Below are 17,253 nucleotides of genomic sequence, written 5' to 3' on the forward strand. Positions count from 1 at the left end.
TTAGAGTGTCATTGATTTGTCTTTGAGAGGCATTGTTGAAGGCTTGCATTTTCGAATCTGGGGTGCTGCTATTTTTTGGGGTGTCATACAATGATTTGGACATTACGATTGAGTTTGGGTGACCGTTTCCATAAATTTTGACTATAAATTTGCTTATATTGGGTGAAAGTCAATTTTGGGGTTTGGAGGAAATTTTTTTGCCAATTACAAGTATAGTACGGATTTTTGTAAAAAAAAAATATTTTTATTTTTCTGCAAAATTTTTAAATTCATATTTTTTTTTTCGCAGTTTTTTTTTTTTTTAAATTTGTTAAAGTTTAACAAAAAAAATCAAAAAAATATATTATTAATTTCGGGGGGGTCCCGTGACCACCCCACCGTACTTGTCATAGCTTGCAGACTTGCAGGCTGTACCGTGCCGATAGTACCTTTTTTGGCATGAGCACCTACCGATTTCCGCCCAACCTCCGACAACCGCTCCTTGGTTTCCCCTGACGCTGCAACCATGACCTCCATCAACTCCCGACAGTTCCTCCCATGCACTTGTCAGACGCCCATGATTCCGACGACCACTGCACTTGCCTACAGCCTCCTTTACATGCTCTCACCCCAGTTGTGTTCTCCCAGCCGCCGATGACCTCTTTCTCCCGCTGGCCCCGTTCCATTCACCGGCAGCCACCAAACACACCCTGGCTTCTCGTCGTCAACAACTCCGGTCACCGGTTCTTTGCATCGTCGGTCACTCTTTGTAGCTCCGGTCACCACTTTTCTGCATCGTCGGTCACTCTCTGCATCACTGTTCACCCTCTACTTCCCCAACCGTTCTTTTTCTTCGGTGCTGCTCTTCCATCCTTGGCGGGGCCTCCGACCTACACAGAGCCACATGGTGGGACATTACTCGTGAACTCAACAGTACCGTACACCAAGCGGATTCCATATCCCCGCCAATCTTGCCACGCGGCCTTCTTTGGTTAGCCCTGACTGCCAGCATTACTTCCCGCCGCACAGACCTTATGTACAGCCACATCAACATCTGTATGACACGTGTCACGCAATGACTATGTCACGTCATCAAATCGTACAACACTTGTCATTCCGTGACTAGGCCACTTTATCAGTCTGTACTATACGGACGACACACATGCAGGGAGGTGAAGTTTTGGCGATGGCCATACGACCATCAAATTTATTCCTGTGATATTCTGACATCATCAATTTTTTGACAATTTGGTAGGCCCCTCCTGTTGAGCTTTTTTATTTTGCAGTTCAACTTCAAATGGCCATATCTTGCTCATTTTTGCTCTTAATTTCGTGCAACTTTTTTTGAAATGGGCTAATTTTTCTCTTACTTTATTGTGGTGGCATTATTATATAATTTTTATGGACATATGTTTTCATAAATATCAGTTTTTTGTGACTGTACATGTCTAATCCCAGTTTCTGCAACTTTCAGGACTCCGTTTGGGCTCATACGAACTCCTTTTAAGGTACCATTTTTTTTAAAGTACATAATTTTCCATCTAATTTCATAATATACTATCATTTTGAAGTTATTTTTAGTATAAATTGTACTTTCATGATATGGTCTTCTTTGGCCAATTTGGCACTTGTATTGCATAGATCTATCTTTCTGATCTTTTGCATTACAGTTCTCAGCCTATTGGGGCAGTTGTAAAACAAAATTAGAAGTCCACCTTGTCATTGTTTTCAAGTGGCCTATTGTACACACACTACATATAAAGTATCAAAATCATCATTTTTTTTGAGGGGGGGTACTTTGATTGAGTGAATTTTGGGGGGAGGTGTCTCTTGTGCATTTGTTCTTTTGTGCTTTTGTGATTTTGTGCTCTTGTGTTCTTTCATTTTTCTGCTATGGGTTTTCCTAAGTCTCTTCTCATAACTCCTCATAATTATGCTACTTGGAAAATTGATGCATTTTGTAAACTTATGGAAAAATGACTAACTCATTACATTGATGGAAATATTATTGCTCCCGCTGATCCTAAGGTTGATCATATAGCTGATCCTCTTGCTCACTTGGATTGGCTCACTAATAATATTATGGAAATTGGTACCTTAATAAAGTATGTATCAAAAGATCTCATCTTTCATATTGAAAAATGTACCTTAATTAAGGATGCTTGTAAAAAGTTTCAAGACTTGTATGGTCAAGTTGATGAGATTAGAGTATATCGGATTGATAGTGAATCAGTGATCTCACCATGTTAGATCCCCAAAAATTTGATACTATACAAGATTATGTCACTAAGGCAAAAGAGTTGAGGGCACAACTCAAAGATTGTGGCATTGATTAGAAGGATACTCAATTGATCTTCAATTTGATGGGAAAACTTTCACAAGAATATGTAGCATTTGTTTCTAGTTTCCAAACCCATAGGATGACAATGGGTTCAAGCTACATAATGCCTACATTTGATGCTTTTACCAAAATGTTGATGATGGAACAAACTAATTTGACAAGCATGAGCATTCTTAAGACTTCTAAGTCTCAAGCATTAGTGTTAAATCAAGGGAAACAAAGGAAATCAAGGAAAGGACAACTCAAACAAGAAGAAAGGCAAATCAATGCCTAAGGACAAAGCACCACCTTCTCCACAACAAGGAGATTTGTCCTCTTCCAAGAAGGACAATTCACCAAAGAAGGAGAGATCTACTTGTGCCTATTGTAAAAAGGTTGGTCATGAGGAGCATCGTTGCCATTCTAAGAAGATTGATGAGCTCACACATATCCTCAAAAAGCACAACATTGAGTTGCATCACGCCTACAAGAAGGAGGATTCATCAACTTCCCCTTCCTCAAAATCAAAGGGGAAAGGGAAAGGATTCATGGCCTCTACAAGTGGAAAGAATCACTCTTTTGGGACAAGGAAAGGAAAATCTCTTTGTGCTACTACAAGTCATGATTCAGGGAGATGGCTTCTAGTTTCAAGGGCTTTTCAACATATGGCATCTTCACAGTCTATAATTTCTACATTTGAGCCTTGCACCATACCGCAAATTTTGATGGGCAATCATACATATATGAATGTGATTAGGAAAGGAACCATTTCCATTGGGGATAACTCCTTCAATAATATGTTGTGTGTACCCCATTCGACAAACAATCTCCTTTCCATCTATCAAATCACACATGGGGCAACAAAGAAAATTATGGAGTTTACACCCGAGTCAATTTTCATTAGAGATTTCAAGACTAGAGCTATCATTGCAACTAAGGTGGTGGATCATGCATCTCAGTTATATTCATTTTCATATTTTGTTGATGAGGATGATTTTGCATATGATGATTCTTCACATGATGATTCTACATATGATGATCATACTTTTTGTGATGATTCAAATTTTGAGGAAAACTTTGGGTACTTGAACTCGGGGATTCTCACATATGACCCCATTCTTGAGCCTTGTATTTCATCTCCTCCTATTGCTATCACATCACCTATTGTACCTGATGATCCAGCTAGTACGACAGTTTTGTCTTCTTGTGATTCAGTGCAACAGGTTATTTCATATCTTCCAAATTTAGTTGATTGGGATGATTACTTGACTGACATTGTAGGTTTGTTTGTGAAGTCCTACATTGTAGATTTGGGAGACATTATTGATAATATTTATCTTCTCTTTGATGAAGATGATCCTTCTTCGATTGTTGTGAGGGAGCACTCTGACCCTCTTGTTCATTCTCTACATGATCATTTTTCGAGGTTGACATGATTGTGAATTCTTATGTACAAAAGTTGGAGTAGACCTCTTTATCCTTAGAGGAGACATGTGAGTCTTTGGGACTTGTTCTACTTTCATCTCCACTAGATCTTGGAGTACCTTTTTCAACAGTGTGGAGTAGTTCACCACCTTTGGAGGGGATATCTTTCGTCATCAACATGGGGCCACTTGAGCAATTTTCAGAGACTTCATTCATCATGATTTTTTTTCCTACATCTTCCCTTCATGATTGGGGAGACTTAATGGATACACCTTTGGTTTTGATTCTTCCTAAAGGGAGGAATGTTGTTCAACGTTCATGGAGCATTTTCTTCATTTATTCTTGAGCATCTACCATTGGTGCAGATTTTACATTGAGGGGGGCCTACCCAACTTCTCTTCTTCTCTCATATGGGGGGGAATTTTTTCTCACATGGGGTTTTGTCCTTGACATACTTCTCTAAGAGTTCTCTTGTATAGTTTTCATCTCTCTTTTGGGGAAGGGTTTTTTTCCATTCGGTTTTTCTCTTTTTACCCGCTTTATGAGAGATTTCATTGCATTGGTTTGCATGCATTTGCATTTGTATATGGGTACATAACATGTCGTAGTAGTCGGGATCCATCTTGCATTGCTTAGTTGCATTGTAGACTTAAGTGCATTCCCCTAAGTTGCACTTAAGGGGGGGTGTTGGTGTAATTATTTATTCATGTTGGATATTATTACACCTTACTTAAGTTTAATTAGGATAATGCATTTCATAGTAGTTTGGGAATGAGACACTTGGGTGTTTGTGTCACATTAGGATAGTGTGTTATAGGAGATTTATACCTTCTATCGTGTGATCTTGTTATTACTCTATCATATCCACTTATTGTGGAGTGATAATTCCACCTTCGGTGGGCGATACACCTCATGTGGAATATTATACTGTTTCTCCTCCCTACCCCTACTTATCCCTACTTCCTCTTGTTTCTTATTGAGCCACATGTCATATTTGTGTGCTCACATATCCATGTAACCTTCCCTATACAAGCAGACTCATATTCATTGTATGTAACAATTGATCATTTATCTATCGATGAGAATATAGTTTATTCTTATCCTATATTTTGTTCTTTTCATTGAGCTCTTGATCTTGGAAAAATCTCATAGGAGTGATGGCTCAAATTTTGAGAAGAAAGGTTGAATCTTGGAAGAATAGTGTTTGGATGCAAGAAGGAATCTTGAAAGAAAAATATCGTATATCCTGTTATGAATCTCTCAAGAAAGATGTAGAAAATCCGGAGGCATATCAACGAGAGCATTAGCATAGTAAGGTAATTAATATTATTTCTTTTGTTATTTTGATGTTCTGCATTTTTATCTAGCCTCACAGAGACTGGAAGATTTACAGATTTTATAGTGGACAATATAAATCCAGCAGTTTTCTTCTCAAATGGATATTTAAACATTTTCATACTATTTTAGGGAGTTTGCATTGACATGTTTTTGTTATCAACTAATATTCTTAATTGTTATTTCAGACTGCGGAGGGATTCATACAACTGAAAGAAGAACTTAAAGCCAAAACTTTACTTGCCAAGATTCGACGGGAAAAATTATGTTCCAATGCGGCTGATCCTGGACTTCTGGAGGATGAAGTTGCAACTTTGGTAAGGAGTCGAGAGGTTTTGAGAAGTAACATTGAAAGACTACACGGTAGGCTCAAATAACTGACATTTTAAAGAGGAGAGATACCCAAAGTTTCGAAAGAAAGGGATAGATTTGAACAAGATGCAAAACAACTTACAATGCAAAACATTAAACTCATTGCTGAAGTGAGACTGCTTAAAATGAGAGTAAAGGAACTAGATGAAGATGTTCTAGTTAAGGAAGGACAATTATCGGTTCTACAGGAAAGCCTAAATGCAAAGTTTTGTAGAAAACAGTAGTAGTGTTTTGGTTCATTACTTTTTGTGACATTCATTTTTCAACATTGGTGGTTGTATTCTAGTTCTCATAGGTGTAACATAGCTGATTTTTCATTTAGCAAGAAATCCTTTAATGTACAGTGAATTTCTATTTTTAATATAGCCGATTTTTCATTTAGCAAGACATCCTTAAATGTACAGTGAATCTCTATTTTTTAATTTTTAATTTGAAGATAATATTATAGGCATTGTGAGATATCAATATTAATATTGATTAAATGAAAATTTAGTAGGTAAATCTGACCGGAAGTTGAAAAGGGGTTTTGTTTCTCTTATATTATGAAATCTCTGGATTTTTTTTTATGATGTTATTCTAAACTTACTTTCTTGGTTAAAAAGTTTGATTTGATGATGCTTTAAATCTTAGCATGTTTTCCTATTCAAATCAGATTACATAATACCATAAATCTATAAAGAAAAGGAATGTTTGAGCACATAAAATCCATTAAATTTTAAGGACTAAAAACTCTCATGCTTGTAAGAGGAATTGGTTGAGTAGTTTTAAGCGAAGACATTCCGATATTGAAGATGATTGATGGAATATTTCTTGCTGTAATTATTTGCAGTGTTTGAGCTGTGAAAGCATCCAAAGTTTGAGAAAGGTATGTTTTTAACAATAAATTAATATTACGCCGATTTAATTTATGATAAATAGATCAAACAGTGGCATTCATTGGGCTGCCAAAGAAAAATATTTTTAACAACTACTCAAAAGGATCCAAATTCACACACAATTTTTTTTCAAAGTATGAATCATGATAACAAGTAGAATACAATTAAAGAAGCAATAATTTAACAAGGTAATAACTCATAATGTAAGTTACATCATAAATGATATTGAAGCTAAACAAATAGCAATACCTGGAAGCATACCTTATGAGCTCTGTGAGGTATTGTAAGCTTCTTATCCATAGTTCTTCTTTTATCACTTGAGGTGCAATGTGAACCCTCCATAGTGGTTTAGTCCCTATCCACCCCTCCAAGCGGAATTTGTGGCCCATGGTGAGAGAGAGACAATAATTCGTTCTACCTCTAAAGACCAAACACATAAGGTGTTTACTAACTCGAGGTTCAAGTACATAAAAGATGCCAATCCACACTAAGAGATTACTTAAGTTGTTGTCTATCAATTCCCATTAGAAATTTACATTTCTCTACAGTCCATCGGATGACTAAGCAACTGGGATATCCATCACCGACATGGAGCTGGCCCAGGCCCACATCCTCCTGGCAGAATCTATCCATTTCCCCAAGGTCATCATGGGTATCCCTCGCCTGCATGCAACTGGCGGAATCCATCCACTATCTAGGGGTATGACTAACAGTCTACCGACACAATACGCTCCTTGACTATTGTCAATCTCAAGCGGATAAGCTTAGCTAGAACGGGTCATAGGATTTATCTCTCGGTGATCACCTTGGATAGAGAGGAATTGTCTATATCTCAGAGGAATACCATCCTCTACCTATGACCTTGTAGGCTCCTAACTCATTCTGTTGCTGTAAAAGTCAGCGCCTGTACTTGCTTAGTGCTATAACTGGAAAGAGAATTCTAAATTGGGGTAGATAGTTTTCCAACCAGCCTCTTCCATGGCTAAGTTTAATATTTCTAGAATTGTTGCAATATGGAAGTTTCATTGGGTCACTCGTATCCATGGTATTATACCAACTTCCAGCCAATAGTAGAGTCCCAGATAGTCTAAATAAAGCCAACACGGTCAATAACTCGTGGTTCTCTCAGCAAATGCTTGCTACTTCACTTCACTTGGGTTAAACTAATGTAGCTATTCTAAGACTACTTCTAGCATTGGTTGATCAGCTAGAATGCTAAGGATGAGTTAGAGTAGGCGCTTATTGGCCTTAGAGGAAATCAAGGATGATAACTAAATAACCAATTCAGTTTATTGTTTATATATATATAATTTATACTCCTCTCGCATTCCATATAGTTTTAGTGGTTTCCACTTAAGGTTTACTTGTAAAGACCGTTCCCTTTAATATTTTCTTCAAGATCACTATAATTTTAATAGTTAACCTTATGAACATGTAGTCAAATATACGTGGTTTATGGTTTCAATACAGAAAATATATTGTTCTCTATTATCATCTTAAATGAACTCCCCAATAAATAACTAAGGTTGCTAAAAATTAAGATTTTTGTTCCCAACAAGCTATGGCCTGAATTTAAGTTATTTGATATCATTTAAAGAATCTACAGGCAATTACATTTTACTGTCCAAACACATGAGGAACTGCTACAAATGCGGATGTGGTTTTAAGTTATGAGTTTTAGCATAGAGAGACTAAGCTCAACAAAAGGTGTTGGTTGACTCTTTTAATGTCTCTATAATTTGTGATGAGATTACTCACTTGCTTAACTCTTCTATGAGCCTAAAATGAGTGATTTAACAAGGTGGATAACCTATAGAGCAGAAAGTGGTAGTGAGAATAGGTATCAAAGCTCAGCTAAAATTTTACCCATGCATGAATAATTTTGTTCTAATCCCTTATCTTAACTCTAATGGTGAGGATGTTTCTAGGTTACTCACTTATATTAGATGTTTAGACAAGAAATAAAATTGGAAAATAGACATCTAATGCTGTATCAACAACCAAATATAATTAACAAGGTTAACTTAGGCATTGGCTTCTAAAGTGAGCTAGAAGGTGGACTTAGAAAGGAAATTATACTTGCTGGAGTTTGTTGTTTTTATTTTTGTTGAAAGAAAATATATCTTATAAGAACAACCTAAGGGAAATGCTTGAACAAACAGTGCCTACAGCTATTTTACATATAAATTTAAAGGATTCAGGCAACTCCCAGTCAAGATTATGTTGGATGAATCCTATAAACTGATTAACTACGAAACCCTCATCAATATGGTGAATTTACTCTACATTTGTTAACTATGAAATTAGAAACAAGCTACAGCTGTTAAAATTTCAGATTTTTATATTTTATTTCATTCTATCTTTTATTTTATTTTTCCATATAGATAAAATATTGAGCCAAAGAATTGAAACCTGTTCTTTGGCAAAACTCTTGTTCCATAATTGTTGGTGTGTAGCTAATTCAAATCACTCATAGTCCACGTCCAGATGCAAGATTTCCCTCTTAGGAACCTCTACTTGCTTCACATGCCTATCGTTGTGGTTTTCCCAAATTTTCTTTTCCTCCGGACTCCCCTTTCTTAGGGTTTGTGGGGTTTTAATAATTCCCTGGCACTCTAGATTTCTTCATTCTTTGAGCTTGGAGTGCCCCTCAAACATAGTTTCCATGTTTTAATGGCACGACTTCTTCCAACAACATGCACAGCTACCTTCCCAGTCTCGCACCACTCTCTCCATAAATGAGAGTTGTCTCTCATGTGTGGAAAAATGAAAAATAAATCCCCTTTACTATCTTTTATTCTTGTTTCTCATAATTCCTCCTCTAACCATATGTTATTAATTTATTTTATTTTTTTTAAAATTTGAGCACCCATGCTAGGTATACGCATAATTTGGCCATAGATTAAATATAAGTCACATTTATTTATTTTTACTTATTTATTCATATTTGGTTTTTCTTTATTTTATGTTTTTATTTTATTTATACTCATCTTTATTCCAATGATACATATATATATATGCATTGTATTCATATCTTTTTTTTTTAACAAATAATATATATATATATATATATATATATATAATAATTATTCTTTAATAAAATTTTAATTCAATGTTTCCAATTAATAAATATCAAGTTTATTATAAATGTCTCCAAAACACTCGGAAACAATTGTAGTCATAATTCGCTTCCTAGGCAAGTTGAACCTTAGGTGGACAAAACTTACTTTCAAGGTATAGACACTGTATCAACAATAGTGATAGCCTGTCTCTCACCACTGGTTCATAAAATCCACTCCACCTTGCACATCAAGTACCTACAACCAACCATCAAACTCACACAACTCCACAAACTTGTCAATTCGGGTTAGTAATAAAATATATAATCAAAGCATTAATTAACAAAACATGATAATATAAAAAAATTCATTAATAGTAGCATTAAGAGTTTATTAGCATCACACACACACACACACACATTCATGAGTTCAAATAGTAATAGTTTAATCACAAAGTCCATCCCTAGTCCAAATTACCATGGGGCTAGGGGTACGACAACAAAATTAATTAGGTTTCTAGGGATATTACAATCTTTTCTTCGGCTAGTAATGTAGACTATATTATTATAGTGGATAACCTTTAGAACAAATCCCCCAATTAATCTCATACAATTTGTTTTGCATAGAGTCATTTCTCAAGTCAAACATAAGTTATTTTTGTGTAATGAGTCATTATGTAATCCCTGTATTCGACACAATTGAATACTATGCCTTTTAGACTCTAATTAGTGTCATTGCATAGCCAACAAAAGATTCTTAGATCTCATATGCAAGAAAAAGATAAAAAATTATCACGAGCAAAAAAAATGGTGAAAATGATCGAAATGAGGTGATTGTGTACAATTTGCTCAAAATTTCAAAATTGGCAGAGATGATTCAAATGAGGTGTGTACAATTTTCCCAAAATTCCAAAAGTGGCAAAAGCCTTTATTTGTCCAAATTGCTAAAAATGACAAGTTGTAAAGGATGTCAAAAAGTGCAATTTTCGTTAAAAGGTCGCAAAATGGCATATGGCCACCAAAGTCTTTGCTATGAATTTTATGGAAATTGAAAAATAAACGAAAAAACCATGAAAGCAGGGATGCTATTATTTTTAAGAAAAGATATTTTTCATAAAATAAAAAAAATGATCTAGATTCTTGAGTTATGAAAGGGATTTTTAGATAATTTGTTTGGAACATCTCTATAAGTTTTAAGCTTAAATTAGTTTGTGCATTTCTAAAAATGCTAAACTGCCAGATTTCAAGCTTTCAAATTGAAGTACCTAGGTTAAAGAAGATTCTTTTTGGATTGTAGTCTGGAATTATTTTGTAGTTAGTGGGGCTCCTTTTGTGATGAGTCATGCGCTCTAGGTTGTTGGCCTTCCTGCATGTGTAGGCCCCTCGTTTTGTAATCACATACTTACTGTTGAAGTATTATCTGACCATGGGTAGGCTTTCCACCATGGTTTTTCCCTTTACCAAGATTTCCATGTACAATTATTGGTGTCATGTGTTCTAGGTGGATGGTAACTGTTCTGTCATTTATGTTTATTCTTAATTGCTACTTTAGTTATTCCAGTATTTGGTTTATCCATTCCGGTATTGGGTCTATGTGTTCTGATAATAAGGATTTGAATGCTTAAAGTTCTATAATCTTTTGACAACTGATTCAAACCCCCTCTCAATTGTCCTCTGGTTATCTAAGGTGTCTAACATATAGTTCCATTTACATAATGAATGAGTCATTTTTCCATTAGTTTACTCCATGCCTTAATCTTCCATGAAGCATAGTTATGAGGAATTAAAAGTGGAAATTTAGGAGAACCCATAGCATCAAAATGAAAAAACACAACATAGAGAGAGGCACAATGACACAAGACACCCCCTAAATTACTCAATCAAGAAACCCCCCCAAAATTATTATTTGGGACTTTATACTTAGTGCATGTACAATGGGTCACTTTGCAAAACAAGGAAAGGTGGACTTGTGATTTCAACTTTACAACTGCCTCAAATAGGCTATAAGAGACTTCAGAAAATACTGCAAGTGATATAAACTAAGATCCAAGCAAAATACAATTACCAAATATGCCAAGAATGGCCAAATACAAAAAGTACAATTTCTACTCAAAATCATTGCAAATTGATGGCAGATTATGAAAGTAGATGAAAAATTATGCACTTTCAAAAATAAAGGGCACCTAAAAAGGAGGTAATATGACCCCAAACAAAGCCTCTTAAGTTACAAAATTGAGGATTAGTGGTGCACGATCACCTAAGGGTCCAATGAGACCTCAAAGACAAAAATGGAAAGGTTGAGTCTATTTGGATGTAAGAGGGTCATTCATGACCTAAAATAATGTAATAAGGCCTTTAAAGATCAAGTTGCCTAATTGAGTCATTAATGGTCAAATGGTGCCATATAGGCATATTATGTAATAATTTCCAAGAAGGCATATTGTTAGGACTCGGGAAGGACAACTAAGAGGGGGAGGGTGAATCAGTTGTAAACCAATTTTCAATAAATTGTAATCCAAATGCCAATTATTCCAACTTAAACTTAATGTCGGTAAACCAAACTTAAGTGTCAGTAAAATAAATTAACAATTACAGCAGTACCGATGAAGCTTAATGCATGAAACAGAAAGAGAAACAACATCCACAACACTTAACATAGATATTTTGACGTGGAAACCCTATAAGGGGAAAAACCTTCATGGGAAACCTTACCCACAATCAAATGATACTACTATAGATAGTATGTATATACAAATGGGGTCTAAACATATAGAAAGGCCAACCTCCTAGAGCTCACTACTCAATCACAAAATAGGAGTCACACTAACTACTCAATTGGATGGTTAAATCCAATGATAATGTATTGCTCAAAATAGCATCTACAATGTTGGATTCAGTACCGGTTTAAGCTCTGAACATGAGTGTCAAACACCTTCATAACCTTCCTTCAACCTTCAAATAATATTTGTGTGATTCGCACAAGGACCTGCTTATTTTGACTCTTTAATATTCAAACACACTCATACCACAAGCACATCTTGATCTTCAATAAGATCTTACAATCATATATACAAAACCTAAGACCAAATGTATAGGTCGGCTCACTAAAGATATTATAATTAAATCAATTACAAATAAGTCTTTATGTGATACAACATGTTAACTCAATATATTTACCATATTATCCAATCAATAAACCATCTCCATAATGTGTCATGCTTATCTGGAGTACCGGTCCATACCTTAGACCTATCTTCCGGTAAAGGAAAATCTCTCAACCTGATTAGACAAATAAGAAAAACACCAAATCCAAACTTCCAGTCAATGTCTTCGACATAACCAAATGATTTCTAGATGATAACAAGTCATCATCATTGCCGATGAACAATATAACCTGCTGGTGAACACATACCGGTGAGTGTGCATAAGCCACTAGCCATACCGGTGAACATAATGTAAACCTCTGAAGAAGAAAAGTGTTGACATCAATGACAAAATGAATGCAACACATGACAAATTCATCCATAATACCAACAATCTCCCCCTTTGGAATTAATGGCAACACTAGATGGAAAAACATCTAAGTGCCAAAAATAAAATGCCAAAACCAATAAACCAACAATCTCCCAAAGGTAGATCAATACAAAGTTTTATAACAAAAATAGAAACCAAAACCAAAGTATATATATCCAAAGAGTATATCTCTCCAAGTATAATGATTATCTCTCCCCAAATACAAAGTTTTTTCATAGATATACCTCACCCTTTGACATCAAATGCCAAAGTAGTTTAGCATTCAAAAACATAACATTCAACCAACTACTCGCCCTGAGAAGTAGCTCTCCTTCATCAAAGATAGAAAAAGATTTTTCTAGTTAGTCCTTGTCAATTTGATGCCAATCTTCATCATTCAAGTCTCTGCCAGTGGGGAAATTACCCAAGTTGCTCTCTAAGATATTTAAATGTTTCCTTAAGAAAAGGCTTTGTAAATATATTTGCAATTTTCTCTTTAGTATTCACATAAACCAATTTCACTTCATTTGCTTCAATATTCTCTTTCAGAGATTTATACTTAATAGAAACATGCTTTGTCTTAGAGTAAAATACCGGATTCTTTGATATATCAATTGCTGCTAAATTATCACAATAAATGATTATTGGCTCTTTGCATTTTACCTTTATATCCTTCAACATTTGCTTGATCCATAATACCTAAGTACAATTAGTTGTTGTTGTAACATATTTTGATTCTGCTATTGATAATGATGTAGAAGTCTACTTTTTACTTATCCATGAAATCAATCTTTTGCCAAGAAAGAATGCACTGCCAGTGGTATTCTTTCTGTCATCTACCTCTGCTACCCAATTTGCATCAGTGTATGCACATAAATCAAAATTTTCATCTTTAGGATATCATAAACCAAGATTTGTTGTGCCTTGTACGTACCGAAAAATCCTTTTAACTACTGATTCATGATTTTCTTTAGGATTTCTTTGAAATCTTGAAACAATACATATTGCATTCATTATATCAGGTCTGGTTTGTGTCAAATATAGTAAACCTCCAATCATAGATTTGTACCTTGTTGCATTAATAGGAGCTGAAACATCCTTCAATGTCAATTTATCAGTTGTAGTCATAGGAGTACTTACCGGTTTGGAATTTTCCATACCAAATTTCTTCAAAAGATCCTTCAAGTATTTTGTTTGACATATGAATATACCTTTATCTTTTTGTGAAATCTGCAAACCTAATAATTTTTTTATCTCTCCAATCATAGACATTTCAAATTCTTTTTACATCTGGTTAGCAAAGTCCTTACATAATTCATCTTCACCTCAAAAAATGATATCATCTACAAAAACTTCAATAACCAAAATATCATGATTGGTAACTATGTAATACAAATTGATGTCAGCATTACCTTTTGTGTAACCAAGCTTTAAAATATATTTATCTAATGTAGCATACCAAGCTCTTAGAGTTTGCTTCAGTCCATATAAAGCTTTCCTTAACCTACAAACCATATCCTTATTATCTGTCAAATAAAATCCATAAAGTTGTTCAATGTAAACTTCCTTCTCAAGATCTCCGTTCAAAAATGCACATTTTACATCCATTTGATAAACTTTATCATTCTTATGAGCTACAAAAGAAAGAAATAGTCTAACTGCCTCAATTCTAGCTAACGGTGCAAAGGTTTCATTATAATCAATTCCTTCTTTCTGTGAATAACCTTTACAAAATAATCTTTCTTTGTTCCTGATTACTTCTCCATATTCATTAAGTTTATTCCTAAATACCCATTTAGTTCCAATTACATTTTTGTCTTTGGGCCGGGGAACCAATGTCCAAGTATTGTTCTTTTCAATTTGTTCTAATTCATCTTCCATTGTTTTTATCCAATGTTCATCCTGACATGTTTCAATAACAGTTGTTGGTTCAACTTGAGAAATTAAACATACCTCTTCATTTGCCAGTCTTCCTCTAGTCATAACACCTTGATTCTTGTTTCCAATTATCTGATTCTTTGAATGATTTAATCTTGTATCCCTGGGTTTGTTCTGATTAACATTCACAGCCTACTTTTCTTCAGTCACTATTGAGTTTTATGATGATGTTGGTGTGACTGGGTCTACATTCAGTACCGGTGCAATCTCTGTCAGTTCATTTATAATCATTTCAACTATCGTTTCTAAAGATCTTGAATCTCCTCTAAAGTGTTATTCTATCTTCATATCAGTAATCTCAATGATTTTTTGTAACCTTTTATTATAACATCTATATGCCTTGCTTTTAGATGAATAACCAAGAAATATTCCTTCATCACTTCTAGGATCAAATTTGCCAATATACTCATCTCTTCTAATATTAAATTTGCTTCCAAATATTCTAAAATACTTAAGAGTAGGAATATGACCAAACCATAGTTCATAAGGGGTCTTACCAATTTCACTTTTGATGTGAACTCTGTTGAAAGTATAAACTGATGTATTCACTACTTCTCTCAAGTACACATGAGGTAGATTTGCTTCCATCAACATAGTTCTTGCTGCATCCAGAATAGTTATGTTCTTCCTTTCCACAACTCTATTCTGCTGGGGTGTCCAGGGTGTGATAGTTGTCTTTTGATTCCATTCACATCATAGAATGAATTAAATTCTCTAGATGTAAATTCTTCTCCTTGATCTAATCTTAAACATTTGGTTTTCTTGCCGGTTTCATTTTCTACCATTGTCTTGTATATCTTGAATCTTTCAAAAACTTCTAATTTCTCCCTGAGAAAAGTAACCCAACACATTCTAGAATAATCATCAATTATTAGCATATAGTATCTATCTCCTTGTAGACTTCTTGTTCTTGCTCAACCACATAAATCAGTATGAATTAAATCAAGAATATTATTGGATTTCTCAGTAATGCTCTTAAATGTTGTTCTAACTTGCTTTCCCATTTGACATTCCTTACATACCAGATTATGAGATTTCATAATTTTAGGTAAATCCCTTACTGCCTTAGTTGAACTGATCTTTACAATGCAATCAAAATTCACATGATAGAGTCTTTTATGCCATTACCAACTTCCATCAATGTGTGCAATCAAACATGTCTTATCACTAGTATTCAAGTGAAAGATATTATCTTTAGTCTGATTACCACTTGCAATCTCTAATCCAGTTTTGTTTATGATTTTGCATTTTCCATTCTTGAATTGTAACTGAAATCCTTTTTCCACTAACTGACCAACACTCAAAAGATTATTCTTTAAAATTTATACATAATAAACATTGTCAATATTGTGCTTACCATACAAAGATATTGTGCCTCTTCCTTTGATTAAACAAGCTTTATCATCTCCAGGCCTTACTAGACCTCCATGAATTTCCTAAAAAAGATAAGAATTTGCTTTTATCACTAGTCATATGATGCGAGCATCCACTATCTATAATCCATTCATCTTTTTCTTCAATTTTTTTTACCACTGATTGCTCTATCAGTTTGACAATGGGTGTCGATTGATCTTCCTTTATTCAAACAAAAGCTCATCCGCTATCTACTGGATCTTCATTTGAATCATCTGTAACACCTTCATCTACATAGTATCATGACTTATCTCTGTTTTTCTTAGATCTGTATCTCTTATATTCAGGATTAGGCTTATATGATCTTTTTGCTTCATCCCTTAACCTTGCATGTCTATTAGGACATGTAGATGCTATATGACCAACTTTATTGCAATTAAAATATTTGAAAGGTGCTTTACCTTCATAATTACTTCATGTTGGACCTTTAGGCATCTTCCTTGCAAATAGTGCTTCAAGTTCTTCATTTTCTCTCCTCATATCTTCAAGTTTTTTTTGCATAAAGTGCTTTCTAATCAATTTTGTCAAATAATGATGATGTTGATGCTGATGATGATGCTTTGAAAGCTAAATCAATCTTTACAATAGCAACCAGACCAAATTCCTTAAGCTCAAATGCTGAAAGTTTTCCAACCAAAGTATCTCTAGAAATTGAAGTATTAGGCATTATTCTCATTTCATTAATAGTAGTCACTTTCATTTTTTAAGCCGGTGGCAAAGATATTAAAACTTTAGACACAATTTCATCTTCACTTAAGGATCATCCACAACATTGTATTCCTCAAACAATTTCATTAACTCTTTCCATAAATGCACAAATTCTTTCATATTCTTCCATTTTTTAGATTTTCATACCTGACCCGGTAGCATTCCAATTTTGCCACTTTGATAGTGGTATCTCCTTCATTCAATTTTTCTAGTTTATCCCAAATAGCTTTAGCAGTAGATCGGTCTGATAATCCCATGATTTATTGATCTTATAATGTGTTCAAAAGTGTTTCTCTTGCTTTGCAATCATTGTCCAT

Source organism: Cryptomeria japonica, chromosome 10 (assembly GCF_030272615.1).
Source record: "Cryptomeria japonica chromosome 10, Sugi_1.0, whole genome shotgun sequence".
NCBI classification, from domain to species: domain Eukaryota; kingdom Viridiplantae; phylum Streptophyta; class Pinopsida; order Cupressales; family Cupressaceae; genus Cryptomeria; species Cryptomeria japonica.